General features: G+C 34.4%; 1 pseudogene; it reads right to left on the bottom strand.

Moving 5' to 3' along the window:
• Nucleotides 1-9,484: 9,484 nt before the first annotated feature.
• LOC131952907 (huntingtin-interacting protein K-like) lies at nt 9,485-9,929 on the bottom strand (annotated as a pseudogene).
• Nucleotides 9,930-20,882: the final 10,953 nt, after the last annotated feature.

Raw genomic sequence — 20,882 nt, 5'->3', positions numbered from 1 at the left:
TAACCTCTTAGATATGTTACAAATTATTTCTTAGACGTTTAATATTTGACATTATTTTATAATGTGTCTTAAGCGCGACAGGGTTATTATTCTTATTGTGCTGTGGGGTTGCTCCCACACATCACTCGAACGCACATGCTCTCGAGATGAGTCACCCAGTACTTGTACTGGGTGACTCCAATATACGAGCGGCTAATTTTCAACCTTCTTTTTTTCAGACTGACGACACCCATCTAGGAGAAATCTTAGGTGGGAGGTCTGTCAAAACCGCCAACAAATCGAACTCATCTACTACGTCAAACGCAACTACCTCGCTCAACAAATCGAACTCATCTACTACGTCAAACGCAACTACCTCGCTCCCAACAAACTCACTACCACTCTGACGACACCTACCTAGGAGAAATCTTAGGTGGGAGGCTTCCGTCAAACACTACCAAATCAACTAACCATCTCTCAAGATCAACTACTCAACTTACCTAAACAAGCGCCAACAGCTCTACTTCGCCCACTTCAAACACTTCACCAAGCTCAAAACCATCGACTCAGCAAAATCAGCAAACTTCACTCTTCAGCGTCACCTCGCCCAACTCAATTCATCGAACAACTCTACTACCAAGCGCATCATACCTCATCTCAACGCAAGAACACTACCTCAACCACCCTCCCCAAGCTCTACACCATTCGACCAACTCCACCATCATCGACAAGACACCAAACTCACTCTCACCAAGTACAACTACCAACCAAGAATAAACCACTATCAAACCAAGAGCGTATCAAGTACAAGAAGCAAGGCCAAAGAACAGAGAAGCGATCATGTTGTCATGTACTTTATGTTATTTTAAAAGAAACCAAGAAACCGGAAGTCAAAACAAGTAAATCAAGGAAACAGGAAAATATCCTAATTTATAAAAGGCCATGTGCGCTCTTCTCTCTCTCTCTCTCTTTCTCTGTCCGCAAAAAAATTTCGCCGGACATCACGTCAGAATCGGCAGCGGTATATGGAGAACTTTTTACGGACTTTTGTTGAAAATAATATGTTAGATGTTTTAAATGTATAACCACAATTTTACTTAAAGAAGAAAAATAAAAATTAAAGGCGTATTCGAATGCAGAGAAACAGTATTATTTATGCAACCGGAAAAGCATTAATATATGTGAAAAAGAACGCATAAAACTGTGACGTCACTATTGCTTATACATTAACTAATGACGTCATCTGCCGTGTTAAGAATGAAAAGAAATGAACTATTTCATTCAAATTTGATTTAGATCTACGTACACTATGAAATGTATACAATACAATTTTTCCGGCCTAAACTCATAAAATTTATTTTATGTATTTGAATTCTAGATCTAGAGATTCTAGATCTAGACTAAATCTAAATCTACGCAATAACTAGATCTAGACGTAGACGCTAAGATCTAGATTTAGACTCTAACTTCTCTAAAATCAATTCCAAAAATAAATTTCTATATTAGGACTAAACTATTTCAAGACTTATTTATTTTATACAAAATCTTTGTTTGGAACTGGCTAATTTGGGATAAAAAATTAATTTGAAAGAATAGGCATATTCGCGTAAGTTAAGATTTTAAAATACGTGTTTCATTCTCCGTATTTTATAAGGTGCCTAAATAGCGGAGATGTTAGTGTACATTAAACCACGCAGGTGGTGCGGGTTCGAGACACAGCAAGTCAACTTGGTTAATGTATTCTTTTTTATTATGCTCGGGCTAAACTTAAAAAAAAATTCTTTTAGGAATCTAGATCTAGATCTAGATTGTCGGGTGTCCGATAGGGCACTTCCCGGCGCCGCAGGCGCTTCAAATTTGGCATGATCTTGCCTTGGTGCGACAGAACACGGGGGCCGGTTGGCCGAAAAGTCTACGATGTGGGGGTCAAAACTGACCTCGACTGACCGGTACCTTATATGAGCTATAAATCGAAAAAAAATGTCCACGGAGGAACCTCTTCATAACTCTTGAGGTCGTAGACCGACCTTCGGGCGAATTAATTAAGCATTCAAATTCTCAATGTTTTCGAAAGCCTAAGCGAAGCTGGGCAGCATGCCTAGTAGAAATACGAAAAGAAACCAGAAGTGAATCAAGATACACAAGGGAAATAACACAAGCAAGAATTAAATTCGTTTAAATATGTATAATATTCCATGTATGTATATAATCATGTAACCTACTCTTGCTGCCTCCCTGCGCGAACAGGGTAGAAAGCAAGAGAGGAAATCTATTAAACGCAAAAAAAAAATAAAAAAATGTGCGTGTGTACAGTAGCCCACAAATATTTGAAGATTACCATAAGTATGGCTATTCTTACTACGGATTAAAGTAACTGTTGAGAGGTCACAGCAGACCGTCTTTATAAAAAATAAACCGGTAGTGATCTCCCCTAAACTTTCTCGAATATTCTTATATAAAACAACAGGGGATGGTAACTGGGGATATAGTTATGATTTTTAATCCATTTTAAATACTTAAACTTTTAAAAATAGAATAGAATCTCATAAAAAAAACATTGCGCACCAAGCAAACGCCGAATAAAAACGCGTATAATAGTGCGCAATATTATTAGTACTTTAAAAATTTACATTAGTTTTTTGAGAAATCGGAAGTAGCGTAAATTACTACTTCCAGTCAACGGAAATTACTCAAAATTTAACAGAAGGTAGAGAATTAGATCTTTTACTTACATGTGAAATTTCATTTATCTATCTGAAATAGTACTCAAGTTATAGGCTTTTGAAAAATTCAAAGTAGGAAAAGTACCACTTCCGGTTATCGGAAATCGCTCAAAAGTTGATACGGATCTACGATTTTGATAAAATACTTATATATGAAATTTCATCAACCTAGCTGTAACTTACTCAAGTTATCGTGTTTACACACGGACAGACAGACAGACAGACAGACACACACACACACAGACATACGGACAAGATTGCAAAATTATGTTTTTCCGTATCAGTGAGGTGTAAAACGTCGAGATTTGTAAAAATCTCGATTTTTTTTTTGCACGATTACAATACTTTCTCTATACTACGTATATACGAGAAAGTAAAAACATGCTCATATTTGTTACTAGCCGTCCCGGCCAGGCCCTGCTCTGGCTTCTGTGAAAAACCCTTCTGTTAAAGACCATCACCTGTGTGTTTAGTAATCATCATAAACCCGGCATTGCCCACCCAAACCACAACCAACCAAAACCAAAACAACAAAACGCAAACATAACGCTAACACAATTACAAATACAAACGAAAACAAAAACTTACAACAAACCAACCACAACCACAAACACCAATACGAACACAAAGAAAAAAGCAAACGAAAACAAACCAAATCCAAACACAAACACAAAACCAACCACAAACACAAACCCAAAGAAAAAAACAAACGAAAAAGCAAACGAAAACAAACCAAATACAAACGCAAAACCAACCACAAACCCAAAGAAAAAAAAACACAAAAGAAAAAACAAACGAAAACAAACCAAATCCAAACGCAAAACCAACCTCAAACACAAATACAAACACAAACCCAATGAAAATAAAACACAAACGAAAACGAAAAAAGAAAGAACAAAAACGAACCAAATCAAAACGCAACCACTAACGCAAACCCAACCTAAACACAAAGAAAACACTAACGCGAATATAAACGCAAAGTGCTCACGGGGCTGAATCGCCTACTTCAACTTAATAAACGACTATAGTACCCCAACTTATTCATAGTCTTTTGCACTCACTTTAATGAACGTAGGCGCGAAACCGAACACGGGAGGCCCGGGACCCCAAAAAGCACCCTGTCTGGGCGCCAGAGGACGCACCATGACGTCACCGCCTGATTGAACTTAGTAAACGCCTATAGTGCATAACTTATTTATAGTCTTTTGAACTCACGCGAACGTAGATACCATAGCGTACACCGGAAGGCCCGGGGCGCCAAATAGCACCCTGTCGGGGTGCCGGAGGACGCCCGGATTTGATTCACTTAAAGACTATAGTAACCTTTCTTATCCATAGTCTATCGCACTGTTTAAAACAAAATTATGCAGCATAGCGCTCACATGATAGCCCAGGGTGCCAAATCAAACCGTGCAGGGGCGCCGGCGGACGCGCCTGTTTCAATTTAGTGAACAAAAATGATAATACTCCAAGCTTATCCGTAAATGGAAAGAAATAAACGTATATGATTTGTAGGACCTGGCTTATTAAACGTTATTGATTTTAAAAAAAAATAATAATTATTGAACAGTATGTTCAGTGTATAGAATAAATAAAAGGCAGTGTTAAAAATACCTAACGACATTGCACTTAATCAATCCCCGCTAATTGTGTAATTATTATTTTTTTTCTTAACACCAAAAACAAAGTAATAAAATGTTAATTCTCTCTTCTTAAGGATTTATTTTTCATTAAAGGGAAGTAACTTTGCAGTCAATACATTTCCGACACAATTTTAGAAATTTTATAAACGTCGATACACTTTTTAAAAATTTTATGTCGCGTTCATAATTGAAAATTATTCTTCTAAGTAAATAGAATGAAAATTGTTTTTAAAAACTTTCAATGGTAATTTTTCGACTCGTAAATTTAGACTTTGAGCACGATAAAAAATCTAACACTTAAATCCGTAGAAGTGTCAACGACAAACTTATTTTTTTTTGCCACACGTTACAGAACTGAGCTTTATATATTAGATTGGTTTTCTGTCCTTATCAATAAAAAGCGTATCTTTAATTCTACTTAAACTATATTTCCTTCACTTAGTAAGTTTTTAATCAGCGTGGTCGAGTCGGTAAAGCTTAATGTTACTAAACTGTTAAGTCTCGAGTTTGAACTCTCAGGCAGATGAGGCTCGATATCTGGGGACAGCAACTCTTCTAGGAGAGACAACTCCAAAATCAAACAAGTGTTTGAGGGGGAGGGGTGTCACCATTAAGTGCCGCACCGGGTGACACCCGACCCCGCTACGCCACTGACAAAAAACTATGGAAGCAAATTTTGAAAGAAAAGCAGGCTGTCAATCGGAATAATGGTCTGTATGGTGCATAACCAGTTTACACTTGTACTTAACTGTGTTGGAGGGAATCCCTTCCAACACTAAACTTAAGAACGAAGAAGAAGAATTATATAACACCTTACAAGATGGTAGTAATAGAGGGCGCAAATATCCTAATATAAAAAACCCAGCCCATGTTCGCACTTCTCTCTCTCTCTCTCTCTCTCTCTCTCTCTCTCTCTCTCTCTCTCTCTCTCTCTCTCTCTCTCTCTCTCTCTCTGTGTGTCCGCAAAATATTTTCGCAGGATATCACATCAGAATCTTCAGCGATATATGGAGAACTTGATACGGACTTTTGTTGAAAATAATATGGTAGATGTTTTAATGTATAAACAAAATTTTATTTAAAGAATTAAAATAAAGGCATATTAGAATGTAGAAAAACATTTTTTAATTATGCAACAGGAAAAGTGTTTATAGTTGGGAGAAGAACGCCGAAATCGATGACGTCACATGTCATATGTTTGAAGTACGGAGAGTGCACAAAACCAATGGCGACATCTTCCAATTTTAGAATACGAAAAAATGAACTATATCATAAAAATTTAATTTAGATCTCTAGATTTACTTATGGAGACGTAATTTATGAAATTTATACAATTTGCTCGGCCAAAACTAATACAAATTACTTTAAAAAATTACATAAATACCATTGAAAAGCCGTGTTTTTAACGGAATCATTTGTCTTTTAATCAATGTGTGCCTTTAATATGGTGTTGTGTTGGCTAATTATGTATATAATTTGGTTTTATTTTTTTCTAATAGGTATTAGTAGCCCATGTTATTTTGAATGTGTCGGACTTTTAGCTATTTAGATATTTCTTTGCTTTGTCCCTAATATCGTTAAACCTGTACTAAAGCACATTGCGTTTTGACCAATAACTATTTTATAACATATTCTTCTAAAAAATGTATGCCATCAAAAATATATAGACATATAATTCACGTATAACGGGTACAAACAGCTAGTATTTTATAAGGGTGCTGAAGTAAAAAACAATGTTAGGATTTAAGTGCGATATTGCTTTATTGTTTTATAAGAGTTAAACTTTTAAAATAAACTACTTTTCGTTACCTATAATTGTATAACCAATTCATTAAAACATTTAATGAAATATCCTACTTAAGTTAAAAATACTGGCCGGAGATAGTAATTAAATATTCGTAACCCCTACCACACACACTCACAAATTAAATTAAATTAAAAATATAATTCAGTAAATAAAGTACTGCCTTATTGCATCCCTTATATACACATATTTGTTGTAATGGGAAGTAACTAGGTAAAAGTAATGGTCGACATGTTGCAGTGCTCGGGGTGTATGTTAAAAGCCTTGGCTCATTAAAGTAGAAAAAAAAACATGGTACTAAGATACTTCGAACACACTTCTGGGGTCGTCACATCCGTGTCGTTAATAAAACTACAGAAATGCATTGTTTACATTTGTCATTTGACTTGAGTCAAATGCAGACGATTGGTGTAGGTTAAGCTTCCGTGAACAGAATCACAGTTTGTAGTCACACCAAAATGTGAGGTTACCAACATTTTCTCCATATGGACTGGACCGCATAAAAAATAAGTCAATGTCACTGGAAAGTGTCGTTACAGGTGAGAAGCGATACAGAAATCTAAACCAAAATGTAGAACGTTCTTATCAGCTATTGCTGATCCTTTATTTACTAAACATAATTTTATTAAACATTTGATTTCATCATCTGTATTTTAAAGTAGATCTTTAAAGCCTACATTTTAAAATGTTGTTTTGTTTTCTATAGTGTGTTCTTAATAACAAATCTTTTATGTTTTTTTGTGGACATAATATTTGCGTGAAAAAAAAATTCCTAACGCACTATTTTTTTTGGCGGTTTAAATTGGTTAAAATATAAGTAAGGAAATGCAGTTTATGGTAATATTGCAAGTCATATAAAACAAGTTGGTAATGGGTTTGTTTAGTGTTAGGTTGGGTTGTTTTTTATATCTACATTAGTTTTCGAAGATTTTGTATCTTGTTTGTTGTGTTATTCGACTATTGTCTTTTCTTGTTTTGGCCTCATAGCTGTCTGTGGTTGTGTATCTTTTGGACTAGACACATCTTACTTCGGTTTGCCAGTGGTCGTTGTCGTCGTGTGGTGTTAGTTTTGTGGCTTGTGGTGTCTTGTTGTGCTGTGCTTACGTTTCATTTTTTTGCTGACGTTGTTAGTTGTGCTGTAGTGGTTGCTTATTGTGGTAGTTTGGTTTGGTTGCATTGGTTTGTCTAGCGTTGTGTAGATAAACAATGTTGGCAGGCTTGTTTACTGCCTATGATGGCTATTATGATATTCATAAGTGTTAGGGTTAGTATGGAATGTCTGATGTTTTTATTAGTATATGTTAATGCTATCGTTAGTTCTTAAAACAATGGTTAGTTTTAACGTATCCTTTTAACTTTCTTTTGTACAGAGTGTAGAGAAACAAGTGTAACTGTGCACACAAACGTAATCGAAATCAAGATTTTCGACAAGTTTTAACGTGTCGCAAAACTGTCCGTGTGTGTGTGTGTATGTGTTTGTGTGTATGTGTTTCGGTGTGTATATGTATGTTCGTGTCTATAAAATTAAGTACTGGTACTTAACCCGGTTTTAGTTTTCTAAAAATATAATAAAATACCAAGAAACTTAAGTACTGTGTCATTTAACTAGACGAAATTACATTCATAGTTTTACTATTTCATTTGTTGGTTTCTTTAAATTTTTTAATCATTTCCGGTGACCAGAATTTTTTGCTTTACGACATTTCCGATTTCTCAACAATAGGTAGTCAGTATTTCTTTTATAAAGTACTAAACCTCTGCTCTATTCTACTTATACTGTTTGTTTTCATTTGGTGGCAATAGTTTTTTTCTGCTTGATACTATTAGGTTTAAACTAATTAACGTTTTAAAGGAAATTACAAAATTATATCTTATGAGGGAAAGTTCGAGAGAGGTCACTCTTGCTTCATTACTCAAGTGTCCTTAGTGATGAGTGTGTTACAATTAATGGTGGCGGTGGGGATGGGGTGGTTATCATAGCGTTATACCCATTTGGATCTTGTCTTACTTTGCTAAAATGTGTGTACATGTTCTATATGTCATCGTTCTAGTGTACATCGTGGAGACATCAAACGTATCGTGGCTCAAAAACACATGTACCAGATATTCCGTTAATGCTGAATTAACTGTCTGATGACCTGGCCTCTAAGATTAGATAAACATCTTGTATTTACACTGACTTACATCGTGTTGTCTGATGGCCTCTAAGGTTAGATAAACATCGTGTATTTATATTGACTTACATCGTGTTGTCTGATGGCCTCTAAGAATAGATAAACATCTTGTATTTATATTGACTTACATCGTGTTGTCTGATGGCCTCTAAGATTAGATAAACATCTTGTATTTATATTGACTTACATCGTGTTGTCTGATGGCCTCTAAGGTTAGATAAACATCGTGTATTTATATTGACTTACATCGTGTTGTCTGATGGCCTCTAAGATTAGATAAACATCTTGTATTTATATTGACTTACATCGTGTTGTCTGATGACCTGGCCTCTAAGATTAGATAAACATCTTGTATTTATATTGACTTACATCGTGTTGTTTGATGACCTGGCCTCTAAGATTAGATAAACATCTTGTATTTATATTGACTTACATCGTATTGTCTGATGATCTGGCCTCTAAGATTAGATAAACATCTTGTATTTATATTGACTTACATCGTATTGTCTGATGACCTGGCCTCTAAGATTAGATAAACATCTTGTATTTATATTGACTTACATCGTGTTGTCTGATGGCCTCTAAGATTAGATAAACATCTTGTATTTATATTGACTTACATCGTGTTGTCTGATGATCTGGCCTCTAAGATTAGATAAACATCTTGTATTTATATTGACTTACATCGTGTTGTCTGATGGCCTCTAAGATTAGATAAACATCTTGTATTTATATTGACTTACATCGTGTTGTCTGATGATCTGGCCTCTAAGATTAGATAAACATCTTGTATTTATATTGACTTACATCGTGTTGTCTGATGGCCTCTAAGATTAGATAAACATCTTGTATTTATATTGACTTACATCGTGTTGTCTGATGACCTGGCCTCTAAGAATAGATAAACATCTTGTATTTATATTGACTTACATCGTGTTGTCTGATGGCCTCTAAGATTAGATAAACATCTTGTATTTATATTGACTTACATCGTGTTGTATTATAACGAATACAGGTAGTCATGCTCAGAGAGGTCTCAGGTGAATGTAGTTGGGGGGGGGGGGGGGGGAAAGGGAGGGACTTATTTTAATTAAGCTTTTCTTTTAATTTTTAAAATTTTAAAACATTCTTGCGAATGGCGAATTAAATTAATTTTTTTTTTGAAACTTTTAAAAACATTTATTTAAGCAAACCAAATGTAAAAATGAAAAAGAAATGTTTCAATTAGTTAAAAAAACTAAAGCCTCAACCACATTTCCTTTATATTCCCTCAAAACTCTTTATGCCCTTGTTCTTGATATTTCTATTTCTTGTACAATATAATCAACATCATCTTTATTTATCTTGACTTTTGACAGTTCTTTCTCCTTTTCATGTTTAGCTTTGGCCTCTATATTCTGTCGATCACTAACTACACGCATAGATTCTTGAATATCTTGAGCAGCTATCTCCTTTTCTTCTTCGTAATCTGTGACTTTTTCAAGATCAGCAGCCCCTGCATCATGTTACGCGACTTTTTTACCCCTAGACTCAGATTCTGCGTCATTTTCTTCAACTTCTACCTCTTCAACCTGTGAGTTGTTTGAAGCCATATTTTGTTTGTTGTTGTGACTGTAACTAAATGTATCTATATTCTAGATTTAGTCTATATATAACATAGATCTAGATTCTATATGGTTATAGAATCTATAACCATAATCTACAATAAAACCTGTTCTTGGTCTAGCAACCTAGCATGTAGAGCCTCCAATCTTCCAGGAATGGCGAATTAAAAAGACAATATAAAATGATTTACCTTGGAGTACAATTAACATAACACTAAACATCATACGTCAACAAATTATTTTGTTAGTAAAGTTAATGGTTTCAAATGTTAATCAAATTCTGTTATTTTAAATTATAGTTACAACATATACAATCTATATACTGTCTTCTAAAACAATAGATTATTATTTTTAGTTTTTAATTGATATATGTTTAAATTGCTTAAGTAAAAGGATATGCCATTGTTTTTATTTTCTTATGAACATTTATTACGAGTTGTAACCCCTGTTTAATATTATGTAAGTTAATGGGAAACAATGAAAGGTAAAAGATGTTTTATTTTTAAGATTAAATTTCGATTGAAAATAAAATATTTAATTGGTTAATTATATAGATAGGTGAAATATTGTTTTAGTTAGGGAAGTAGCGTAGTTAGGATATGACTGAGAGCGTTTATGTTAGGACAGTAGGGTGGCTAGAATATGATAGTATCTTTGTTAGCGTAAGAAAATAACGAAAAAAGTGTAGGGTAGTAACGAAATTTGATGAATGGATGTTCTGGTTAATTAACACAATTAGCCAGGACTATGGGCATTAGTACTGCATATTTTAATCAATTAATTATTGAGTTAAATGGCAAATAAGTAAAAGTAAAGTTCCCTTTTCAAACTCAACGGTCTATGGGGCAAGTGAAGTAGAGTTCACTTGTTTATGTGACCACGGCATATGAAGAGATAGTGTGGTCAGCACTATGCCCAGCCGCCTTTACTTTCCCTAACGTGAGTTAGGTACCCATCAGAGTTGGGTGGACACAGGGATGGTCTACTGGCTTGAATCCGGATTCAAACTCGAGACTTACAGGTTAGCAGTCCAGTTTTCTACCGCTAGACCATTCCGTCCCAAAATAGCAAATAGTAATTCAGAAAATGTCGTCCCATGCTCAAGTTGATGTACCAGCTTTCTTGGTGTGTGTGGTCAGTGTGTACTCTAATAGGCCAGAAAATGACTGGGACGAACCCTTTGATATACATAGTGTAAATCTGGTTGTTTTCAGAACCTTTTCTTCTGGGTATGGGGCACTTGAAACTACAGAGAGACACTTGAAACCAGAGTTTATTTCAGACATCTCCCAGAACGGAACGGAGATTATATATAAAATATCCCACCGGAGAAAAAAGTCTGAAAGAAACACTGTTTGAAGCCTTGAAGTTTGAAACACTGTACATACCATTAATCTATTAATTATCTGGCAACAACTGTAGCTAGTAATATGATTTTTAATCCATTAATTACTTAAACTTTTAAAAATAGAATGGAATCTGTGTATAATAGTGCTGAATATTATTAGTACTTTATAAACTGACATGCGTTTTTTGAGAAATCGGAAATAGCGTAAGTTACTACTTCCGTCAACGGGAATTACTCAAATGTTGTCAAAAGGCAGACAATTAGATCGTTTACTTACATGTGAAATTCATGTATCTATCTGAAACTTTACTCAAGTTATAAGCTTTTGAAAAATTGAAAGAAGAATAAGTGACACTTCCGGTTACCGAAATCGCTAAAAAGTTGAAAGTGAACAAATTTAATACAATACTTGCATATGAAATATCATCAACCTAGATGTAACGGTACTCAAGTTACCGTGTTTACAGACACACACATACACACACAGACATACGGGCAAGATTGCAGAGCTATGTTTTTCCTACTCAGGGAAGTGTAAAGCGTTGAGATTTGCACGATTACAATACTCTTTACTCTGTATACCACAAGTTCCTAAACTGGGTTCTCGACCCTATAGGGGGTCGTGAAGGGTGTCCTGGGGGGTCGCGAACTGGTAGACTAAACCCTTGCAATAGAAAAAAAAAACTACAAATATTTAGAAGAATATCTGAAATTCGGCTTTGGGGTCATTCATAAATGACGTCACACTCGTAGGGGGGAGTGGGGATCCGTAATTTTGTGACGATGTGTGATGAGGGGGAAGGGGATTCAGATGTTGCGACGTCACATTTTTGCATTATAAAAAAGCAATGTTAGAAAACGAATTTTAGACGTTATTTCTCGTTTTAGATAACTGTTTTAATAAATTGTAATAGTTAAGACAGGATTTTGGAAAAAATATTGATGTTTTAAAGAATTTCAACTGCAATTTTTAGGAGGGTTGTGACGTCATTTTAGGGGGTCTGGCTTTTTGTGACGACGTGTGACGGAGGTGAGGGGGAGGTAAAAATCGTCTAAAAAAGCGTGACGTCATTTATGGATGACCCCTTTACTAACATCACAGGAAATGAAATAGAGAAAAACAATGCGTACTGTGCAACGTTTTTTTTAGTCATGATTCTATGAAACCTTCGAAACTTCAAATTCATTTTGAGACGAGTCATTCGGAACACACCAAAATGATGTGGAGTTATTTCGTCGGCATGATAATATGTCAATTTTTAAAATATGTATTTTTATATACTGGATACGATATGTTATTACTTTTTGTTAGGGTTCTACTTATTATATTTTTGTTTTCTAGTAGCATCCCTTGAATATTTACTGAATAAATGGGAAGTAACTAAACAAGTGTTTTTTTTCGCACTTCCACTTTAGAAACCATTGGTACGGAACAGACATTTTAAAAAGCATTGCTCGAAATGTAGGTGAATGTTGCCTAATTCCTATATCGTCAAAGTGAAAATGTATCGTTTATTTTGTTATCAAAGTGATCAATTGCATCTTGATTCGTTTTTTATTTCAAAAGTTTAGAATAAGTAAATTGCAAATTTGGTTTTACTTTGAATAATAAGCAGCTATACTAGCGCTGCTCCTTGAACGGACTTCACCAACTACATTTTGTATTTACGATGAACATACAACGTAAACAGTTTCTTAAACAGCGATACAGTTTTAATTTAGCTTTTCATTATATGTTCTTTATTTAATTCCTACAGAACAGAGAAGTAAAAAGAAAGTACCACTACTACGTCAACCGCTGATCAATGCTTCATTTGATTTATCAAGGGTCTACATACAATGTAGTTAGTAATGTCAATGGTTACTAATTTTACATAGATACTGTTATTTAAACACTAATATCATAACATACACAATTCATACGCTTTTTCTAACTTATTTATTATTTGCTTTCTATGTTAAATTGATATAGGGTCAACTTGATTAAACATAAGCAGTCTCTATTGTTAGAAGCTTTATTAATTTTAAGAAGAGGTTGTCGCCCCTGATGTTATAATGTGAGTCAAAGGGAAACAATTAATAATAAAACATGTCCTACATTTTAGATACAAGTTCAATTGAAGATAAAATATTGGCTGGTTAGATTTATTTCTAGAATGATGAAACATCGTTGTAGTTAGGACAGTAGCGTAGATAGGATATGACATCAGCGCATCTATGTTAAGACAGTAGTGTAGCTAGACTAAGAGAATAACGTTGTTAGTGTAAGAAATTAACGTAAAAAGGGTAGGACAGTAACGTAATTAGGCGAAATGTAGCGTATGACATTATCGTTGTTTGGTGAACGGTTGTTCTGATTCATCAACACAATAAACCAGGACAATAGACATGTGTGTTGCAGGTTTTAAGCAATTAATTTTTGAGTTAAATAGCATGTAGTATTTCAGAAAATGTCGTCCTATGCTCGAGTTGATGTACCAGCTTTCTCGATGAGTGTGGTCAATGTGTACTCTGATTGGCAAACTTGATTTATCAAAATTAAATGTATTGGCTTAGAATACAAAGATATATAAAATAAATGCTCAAATAAACCTTTGTTTAAAAATTGTTTTTCCAAGGCCACTTTTCCAAATGGAAGACCCCATTGTCCGACCAATTTGGAAAATTGCACAGACTTATGATAAGGATCAAATCATTGTAATGTATCGTTGAAAATAAATGTAGTATACATTCTGAATTTATTATTTAGATAACGGAAACAAAAATGTTGTATAACAGATTAAGAGATAAAACAACAAATGTTTTTCTATTTTTTTTTAAACTACCAATCGCCTACCACATTAAAACATAATTCGCTTTAAGTTAAAATTAAATCAAATTAAGATGACTAGATCTATATTTAATCTCTAATTTCACAAGACCACTGCGATAAATAAGTCTAATAATCCATACTATAATGTATATAATACAGTGATTATGGCTTGATCTATTATCCGATAGCTTGGCTCAAAATTAAAGCATTGTTTAAATCTAAACATTTGTTTTCCAAGTCAAGTCTAGTACAAGAAAGCTAAATATTAGACTTGGACTTAAAAAAAGTTTATTGTCTTGTAAGTAGTTAAAATATTGTTTGAATCTAAACGAAGAAATTCCCTTGGGTTTGGCGGATCTCAATACACACAACTTATATTTTGTATTTCCATTTGTTTACAGCTACCTACCTAACTTTTGGGGTAGTCCATAAATGACGTCACACTCGAAAATGGGAGAAGGAGAGTCCGTGATTTTGTGACGATGCGTGATGAAGGGGGGGGGGGGTGGCAGTTGGTGCGACGTCACACTTTTGCATTATAAAAAAGCTATGTTAGTAAACGAATGTTAGACGTTATTTCGCGTTTTAGAAAAATGTTTTAATAAATTGCAAAAGGCATTGATTAAAATACTCTATTTTAGACAAGATTTTGAAAAAAATATCGATGTTTTCAGAAAAATTCAACTGCAATTTTGACGCGGGGAGGGGGGGGGGTTAGGTTGAGGTGTGACCTCATTTTAGGGGGGTCTGGCTTTTTTGTGACGATGTGCGACGGAGGAGAGGGGGGGGGGGTAAAAATCGTCAAAACAAACGTGACGTCATTTATGGATGATCCCTTTATACAATTGATAAAAAGACCAAAACCAACCGTAAGAATGACCGTACATTGATTAACATTTACAAATTAATGATTTAATACAACTAATATTTATTAATTCAAATTATAACATAAACATACAAAACGTGCTATTAATAAACAAGAATGCAGAATAGTCTTACATCTAAAAGTTAAAATGTCAATTTCGAATAAGTACTTCTATATATTGTATAAACACGCACTCTAATTGTTATTACTTTTTTGCTTGATTATGACTAGTCTTATATTTTACTGGTAGCATCCTTTGATAATTTTTACTGTATAAATGGAAAGTAACTTAAAACGTTAAAAACTTTCGCATCTCTACTTTAAAAACCATTGGTACGAACAAACATATTAAAATAATCTGCAAAATTAGAACGATATATTTACATCTTCTGTTGATAAATAATAAATGAGTCTGTTTATCACTTTTTTTTGTGGTTTTATTTTGGCAGCAGCGATTTAGATTATTTTTGGGATGATGTTTTTAAATAAAAACGTCTAACAAAGCAAACATAATTTTGTACTGAATATCCTATATTTTTTGTCTTGATGTCACCCCATAAATGGTGTCACCCGGTGCGGTCCGCACTCCCCGCCTCCGCCTCGTGACGCCTCTGGCTGAGTTGACGAAATTTCTAATACGAGTATTTTATTAACTTTGTAGTTCTGCATCAACATTTTAGCAATTTTCGGTAAACGACAAATGAACTTATTCTACATTCGTTTTTTTTTCAAAATCCTACACCTAGAGTCTGTTTCTGATCAATAGACGAAGTTTCTTATTCAAGTATAGGATGTAATTCTCTGTTTTCTGCCAAATATAACATTATATAATAATATTCAAAAATGTTATTGGGAGACCACTCCCGATTTATTTTAATTTTGTTTCCATTCGTTTCACGTGTTTCAACTCGTAGATCTAGTATTACTGCCATTGTTACTTAGATGCTGCCGTACACTTTAATGTTGTGTTTGTCTAATGTAAAAATTATGATGGTTCCTCTACAGTTAAATCAGCGACCGTGCTATGAATTTTGGTACTTAAATGCTTCTATTGTGTCTGTTTCCTCTATAGTTCTAATGTTAGTTCTTATAAGAGTAAGATTTCAATAGTTTACTATGTTGTTTTTGCAATGTGTTTTATTCCTAGCTTCACTGTTGTTCAATGTTGACATATCATACATTGTTAGATGATTTATTTCGAACATTATTGTGTATCTGGAGGGCTTAATGGTGGTAGTCTTTTAATGCCAAAAATTCAAGTCGCTGGTTTGCTATCCCGTCGGCCCTCGTCACGACACTTTCACACAGTGTTTCTTCCAGACTTTTCTCTCCGGGGGGGCACTTGAAACTTTCGGAGGGGGCGGTAAACTTTCTTCGGGGGGGCGGACACTGTTAACAGTATATATTTTCTATATAAATTATATAAATTTCATTTCGTTCGGGGGGGCGGTAAAAAATTTTCGGGGGGCTTCGCCCCCCCCCCCCCCCCGAAGAGATGCCTGGAAGAAACTCTGCTTTCACATATTTTAATATGGTAATTTTTTTTTTTTTTTTTTTTTTTTTTTTATTATATTTGAGCTGGTTACTTGACTATAAGGTGTTATGGTGCCCATGTTTCAAACGTATAGGTTTAGAAGTTGGTTGTAGGAAATTTCAGGCTTATCGTATTTTAACAAATCAAAAGTATATTATAATGTACAATATAGACAGTTGGTCCGAATATGAATAAGATATTTCAGGTTCAGTGGGTTCAAAAATATTAATTGTATGTGAATTTTACCTAAGTCCTATATATTTAACATCTCTATGTAAAATTATACTATACTAAAATATATTGTTTAGTAGTTTAGTGTGTTATCAAAGGGATCATTTTTACATTTTTCATTGCAACATTTTAGTTTTAGTATATTGCCTGTCTGGTTTCCCGTTGATTTAAAACAAAAATATGTTTTGAATTAGGCATTAATAGTGTAGGCATATGATTTATATTAGTCAGCTATAGTCAGATTAAAATGTGTCTTTACTTAGACAGATACATTAATTTAGCATAAAATCAGTTCTTAAAACAATTCTGATTGGCCAGAAGATGACTGGGGTGAAAATATTGATTCACAAACAATGGTTTCTTTTACACATATTTGTATTGGTGTGTGTGTGGGGGGGGGGTCAAATGAGACACTTGAAACCTTCAGTGGGTAAGACACTGGCTAAAACATATATACACTAATTTTGTTCCTATTTTGCCCCAGGTAGTGGAGGGTGTGCAGTGGTCGCACTTTGTGTAGAGTTGGCTGAAAGAAACACTGGTACAAATGTACAGGTCAAATCCTGGTATTTACGTAGAGACGGAGATTCATTAAGGGATACGTTAGGAAAACTTGATAAAGCTGAATGTAGCTGAAACTGATTCAGTAGAAACTTAGTTTAGACTATGTCGTCTAACGAGTGGATTATTCCTGGGTCACCTGCCATCCTGGTCATTTCCCGGCTGGACTCTACAGAACATTAGCCAAACGTAAATACTGCCAGGAGAATTGTGACTTATTTCCAATTACTTAACAACATAAAAAACAAATACATTTAATTCCCGGAATTAAGTTGCAGGAATGTCGTTTTCCAAAGATCAATTTTCCAAATTGAAAATACCACAAATGCCAGTGTTATTCCCAATGAATGATCGCCTAAATATAAAATATATCAAAAGCCACTTTCAATGTGTTCTGATCTCCAAAAAATTGAACATTTTTGAGAAAGCCACTTGCCCTAATGTCTTTTTCCCGAATGGAGTGTGTCACACTTTACGAACATTAATTAGCGCCAAGATATAACATTGTCCAGATTTTAAAAATATTTGATTTAGAACATATACATTACCCCGCCCTCACACACTTAAAACCTTGTCACAGTTGCTAGGACAGTGAGTAAACAATGTACAATGCACAACGTTTAATCCTGCATTTTGAAATCACCAATGTCGTTGATACATTATGTCTGGGATATTTTATCTGATTCATGTGTCAACATAAGTTACTTGACATTTAACAACTAACACAGACAAACACTTGTCAGTCTCTTAATTGTTCAGAAAAAATAATTGCCAGCCAACATCCTAACATAACAAAACACGCTATTCCCTAACTTTGGGTAACTATCTCTCTATTCAATGAAATCTCGTCGTATGCCCATCACCAACACTATTGAGACCTTACAAGATGAAATAAAATATAAAAGAAAAATGTAATATAAGGAGAAACGTATCAGCTGAGGAAACGATATAGTAAGAGGTACGTCCCGACGTGTTCAGGGAAGATCTACTTTGTGGAGATCCCTATCTATAACATGCCATTTACGTAGATAATGCTGGTTATATCTAAAATATGCTCATTTCTTGAAGCAGAATAATAATTTGTTAACACATTGACGAACAGTGGACTTTTATCACTGATTAATCAGAATGAATCAAACATCTATCAAAGTAATATTCAGTACATCATTAGTTTAACATTTAAACTAAAATAAAACCATTTATTTTTTTTATTTTTTTTTTACCTTTCGTTTTTTTTTTTCATTTTTGATGTTCGAAATTATGTACAGAATCTGATTTTGATGTAAAGTAAAGTTTCGCTTTTAAATCTGACAGTATATGGGGCAAGTGAAGTAGAGTTCATTTGTTTTTCAACACCAATCGTCTGTATTTGACTCAATGCCCCAAATGTAAACAATGCATTTCTGTAGTTTTATTAACGAAACGTATGTGACGACCTCGGAAGTGTGTTTGTATTATTTGTGTCTACTTTAACGATTCAATATGTTTAACATACACTCAGAGCACTGGAACAGGTCGACCATTAATTTTGCCGAGTTACTTCCCATTGCAACAAATCATAGTGTATAAGGGATGCAACCTGTAATTATAAATTTTGAGTTGCTTGTGCATAGTAAAACACTTGAATTATACATTTAAAAGATATTAGTTTTCTTTTTTTTTAAATTGATATTTACAGATTATGCGAAATAAAATTCATTTTATGTGCATTTACGAAACGTAATTTTTTTTCATTTTGGTTTTGGATGAATACATTAGATATAATAACTGTGTAACTTATAGAAGCTTGATAATTTAAATAAATCTTCCTTTCGCTCGTGTTGATTACCATTACCAAATCTATATATACTAGGCATGCTGCCCAGCTTCGCTTAGGCTTTCGAAAACATTGAGAATTTGAATGCTTAATTAATTCGCCCGAAGGTCGGTCTACGACCTCAAAGAGTTATGAAGAGGTTCCTCCGTGGACATTTTTTTTCGATTTATAGCTCATATAAGGTACCGGTCAGTCGAGGTCAGTTTTGACCCCCACATCGTAGACTTTTCGGCCAACCGGCCCCCGTGTTCTGTCGCACCAAGGCAAGATCATGCCAAATTTGAAGCGCCTGCGGCGCCGGGAAGTGCCCTATCGGACACCCGACAATCTAGATCTAGATCTAGATTCCTAAAAGAATTTTTTTTTTAAGTTTAGCCCGAGCAAAATAAAAAAAGAATACATTAACCAAGTTGACTTGCTGTGTCTCGAACCCGCACCACCTGCGTGGTTTAATGTACACTAACATCTCCGCTATTTAGGCACCCTATAAAATACGGAGAATGAAACACGTATTTTAAAATCTTAACTTACGCGAATATGCCTATTCTTTCAAATTAATTTTTTATCCCAAATTAGCCAGTTCCAAACAAAGATTTTGTATAAAATAAATAAGTCTTGAAATAGTTTAGTCCTAATATAGAAATTTATTTTTGGAATTGATTTTAGAGAAGTTAGAGTCTAAATCTAGATCTTAGCGTCTACGTCTAGATCTAGTTATTGCGTAGATTTAGATTTAGATTTAGTCTAGATCTAGAATCTCTAGATCTAGAATCCAAATACATAAAATAAATTTTATGAGTTTAGGCCGGAAAAATTGTATTGTATACATTTCATAGTGTACGTAGATCTAAATCAAATTTGAATGAAATAGTTCATTTCTTTTCATTCTAAACACGGCAGATGACGTCATTAGTTAATGTATAGCAATAGTGACGTCACAGTTTTATGCGTTCTTTTTCACATATATTAATGCTTTTCCGGTTGCATAAATAATACTGTTTCACTACATTCGAATACGCCTTTAATTTTTATTTTTCTTCTTTAAGTAAAATTGTGGTTATACATTTAAAACATCTAACATATTATTTTCAACAAAAGTCCGTAAAAAGTTCTCGATATATCGCTGCCGATTCTGACGTGATGTCCGGCGAAAATTTTTTGCGGACAGAGAAAGAGAGAGAGAGAGAGATGTGCGAACGTGGCCTTTTATAAATTAGCATAAAAAGCAATGTATGTTTGTGTGTCCTTTATGCATTACTACACCTCTCATCACATCGCCGTGAAACTTTGGGAAGTTGTTGAGAATATTCCTGGGGAGGTTTCTGTGAAAAAAAATAATTCAAATTCGCAGGGGTGGCGCCCCGACAGGGCGCGATTTGTTTTTTTTTTTCTATATACGGTATATAAAAATAAAAGTCAACTGGTTATGCGCCATTGAGGCCATTGACTCCGATTTCAGCCTACTTTAATAATTATTGGTCTTTCTTTTCTGAATGTCTAAAAATGACTACTGTAGGTTCCTGGCTCTACATCTATATTTAACCTACTACGCAGTTTTTATATCTACCAACACTAAGTTTTGCGTCAACAATTGTGGGACAAGCCCACGCTTTCCTGCCAGATGTGCATCCGGTTGTAATTGAGACGTACCCATATTCAAACCCACCCTCATCCCCCTGTCACACCCTTTAACTGATAACCTTGTGTCCTCTGCAGTGGCGGAACTAGAAAAAAAGGGCCACCCCGCAAAAACAAATTCTGGGCCCCCCTATATATATATATATATAT

Source organism: Physella acuta, unplaced genomic scaffold (genome assembly GCF_028476545.2).
Source record: "Physella acuta isolate Inbredline_101_S28 unplaced genomic scaffold, ASM2847654v3 ptg000895l, whole genome shotgun sequence".
Lineage (NCBI taxonomy): Eukaryota > Metazoa > Mollusca > Gastropoda > Physidae > Physella > Physella acuta.
Note: the sequence above shows the minus strand (reverse complement) of the source record. Positions and strands in the feature narration are given on the sequence as shown.